Source organism: Takifugu rubripes, chromosome 13 (genome assembly GCF_901000725.2).
Source record: "Takifugu rubripes chromosome 13, fTakRub1.2, whole genome shotgun sequence".
In the NCBI taxonomy this organism is placed as follows: domain Eukaryota; kingdom Metazoa; phylum Chordata; class Actinopteri; order Tetraodontiformes; family Tetraodontidae; genus Takifugu; species Takifugu rubripes.
Window position 1 is genome coordinate 282,861 of NC_042297.1, and position 3,334 is coordinate 286,194.

At 47.7% G+C, this 3,334-nt stretch overlaps 1 pseudogene; it reads right to left on the reverse strand.

Annotated features, from left to right (window-relative positions):
• LOC101077671 (G1/S-specific cyclin-E1-like) overlaps nt 1–3,334 on the reverse strand; it is a 22,254-nt pseudogene continuing 18,920 nt past the window's right edge.

Genomic DNA, 3,334 nt, shown 5'->3' on the forward strand with positions numbered 1-3,334 from the left:
AGCAGCAGGAGAACGAGGAGACACACAGGAGAGAGCTGATGGAGCAGGAGGAAGGCCTGAACCAGAAGCTCCTTCCGTTCAGTTTGGCCTCTGCATAGAAAAAACTAAAACTGACCGCCGTTATATGAAAGGATGGTTGTGACCCATGTTTAAAAGAACCGTGAGGCGTCCCATCACAAACTGTCCCTTCCTGTCAGGACAGGCATCATTTCTTTGTTTCCGTCCCTAAAACAGCCACCGTGTGCAGGAACACCAGTTTAAAACAATAAGAATAATCATTTCATTTTACGTGACTCCGCCCCTGAAATGAGCCCTCCGGGCTCCTCTCCGGGTCGAGCTCGTCAGGCTTCATCCGTCCGCGCCGCGTCCCCCTGAGACTGTTGCGGGGACGCCGGACACATCCGCGGTCGGATCTTTAACGCGTCCGCCCGGACCGGCTCGTCAGTCTTTTCGCTGCTGAGCGGCGGCGTGAGGATGCCTGAAGGGACGGGGTGGTTGCCGTGCTGCTCCAAGTCCACGTCCTGGTAAGAGTAGGCCTTGTCCTGCAACGAGACAGACTCTGCTCAGAGGGAGCCGGGGCGTCTTCTCTGGAGCAACGCTCCGGACCAGTCAAGACGCCCTTTTTGGGTTTGAGCTTCAGAGCTTTTGTGGGGACCGGAGGTTAGTGGACCACGATGCTGCGCAACAAACTGTTCATTAGCCTGAAGGTCATTTAGAAATGTCTCCTTCAGTTAGCTTAAAGGTCTAAATGTGTTCAAAACTGATGTGCCGTGTTTTCTGGACTATATGTCGCTCCGGAGTTTAAGTCGCAGGAGCCAAAAAATGCATAATAAGAAGAAGAATAGATATATAAGTTGCACTGGACTATAAGTCGCATTTTGGGGGAAAATGTATTTGATAAAATTCAAGACCAAGAACATACATTTCATCTTGAAAGGCAATTAGCGTGGGTTAGCAATAGGGTTACGGTATGCTAACGTAACAAATTCAGCTACATGACCCACAACGAACTGAGTACGTGTCTGCTTTGTTAACGTAACATTAACAGAATCAGGGTACTTTATTGATCCCTTTAGGGGGTGTCCATTAGGGAAATTAGCATCTCCTGAAAGAAATGTACAGCACTGTTTAAAATATTAAAAATAGAATAAAATAAGAAATAAAAGAATAAAAATAAGAAATAAAATAGAATAAATTAAAAATAGAATATGAATATAATATAAAACTATAGAAATGTAAATAAATGAACTGAATGAATGAATGAATGAATGAACTGAATGAACTGAATGAACGGATGTCCCAGTATTATGTTATTGCAGTGTTGTTCCAGTTCTCCTGTTGGCCCTCCTCCCCCCCAGTGAGGAGCTGAACAGTCTGATGGCTCGGGGGATGAATGAGTTCCCCAGTCTGTTGGTCCTGAACTTGGGGAGGCGCAGCCTCTGGCTGATCAGGCTTCTCTGGCTGTGGATGAGTGTGCAGAGGGTGGCGGACATCGTCCATGATGCTCCGCAGCTTGTCAATTAGTGGTTTGATTTATAAACAGTAGCCCATTCGCCAGGCAAGTCCGCAAAACAACAGTCCCAAGCCAGTGCTAGATGTGTCCCGGCCCCTTTAAAGGAACCAACACCACACACTGCATCAAAATACAAAAAAAATAAAAATCAATGGGCCCAGGTGGACCACGTTGCTAAATTCTAACCTGGGGGAACACCACAAACATCGAAATGAGAGAGAGAGAAAGGAAGACGAGTCTGGCATTGTTAAGGTGGATGCAAATACCTGTAAATAAATACAGAAGGGGGGGGGGACTCTGAGGACCTTGGGTGTTGCCTGCTTTCAGGTCCTGATACAACTGACCATAACAGTTCTAGTGTTCTGGTGTTACAGTGTATCACTAGCTCCATCCTACCTGGAGGAGCTAGTGATACCTTACCAACCCAATAGACCGCTCCTGACAGGCCTCTGTCACCTGGTCATGGTCTCCTCTCCTCTACCTTCTCCTCTCTCTCTACCCAGCCCCCCCCATCAGCAGGAGGGTCCCCCTACATGAGCCTGGTCCTGCTCAAGGTATGGAAAGGGTCTAGAAACAATTTTGATAGTAACGCTATATAAATAAAGATTGATCGATCGATCAGATCATCAGAACACTGGAACACCAGAACTGTTATGGTCAGTTGTACCAGGACCCCCTCTCATGTCTCTTCACAGTGCCAGACTAGAGTCAAGCTCAACAGGGTCTTCTTCGGGTAAAAGCGGCCGAAATGAGCTTCCTCTGTAGGGTGGCTGGGCTCTCCCTTAGAGAGGGGGAGAAGCTCTGCCATCCGGGAGGAGCTCGGAGTAGAGTCGCTGCTCCTCCGCGTTGAGAGGAGCCAGATGGGGTGGCTTGGGCATCTAGTCAGGATGCCCCCTGGACGCCTCCCTGGTGAGGTGTTCAGGGCATGTCCCTCCGGTAGGAGACCCCCGGGAAGACCCAGGACATGTTGGAGAGACTATGTCTCTCGACTGGCCTGGGAACGCCTGGGGATCCCCCCGGATGAGCTGGAAGAGGTAGCTGGGGAGAGGGAAGTCTGGGCTTCTCTCCTTAGGCTGCTGCCCCCGCGACCCGACCCCGGATAAGTGGTAGAGGATGGATGGTATCAGGATCCGAAAGCAGGCAACACGTAGTGATGGGACGAGCGACACTGGTGCGTCAGCACTGTGCCGAGAGCTCAAGAGTGAAACCCCGTATCGGTGCGTGTATCGCTTTAAGAAAGAATCACGTGACCGATACAGGAATTGTATCGTTTGGATGAGCCGCGCCAAAGTGTGTTTATAAGGAAACAGACTGTATCAACGTGTCGTGGGTTTGTTGGATGGAGTTTTGCAGTTGCGCAATTATGGATCGTTCTAAGAAGTTTTCCCCAGTGTGGAATAATTTTGATCTTGTGACTCCAAACAAGGGAAATCTTTTTACTTTGAGCACTGTTTACTGTTGTATACAATCTTTAACGGTGGCGCTTTATCAGTTTATCAAGTGAATGACCTGTGATACATATGATAGTCAAGAGCCTTACAGTTGCTTTATTCATTTTATAGGGTGTCTATTTTTTTAACAAGTGAATGCAATGCGCCACCTTAGTTTTTACTCTGTTCAACTTGCACTTAAAACTCTCTGCTCACCATCGTCATCTGCACCGTGTGAAAGAGGATTTTCTAAGGCCGGGGAGCTGGTGTCTAAGAGGAGAAATCGCCTTGGAGCAAAGACACCCCAAAAACTTTTGTTCCTCAATAAAAATTCATAAACTAGTCACTTTTTTGTATTATTTCATATGATTTAACAGTTAACAAAGAATGT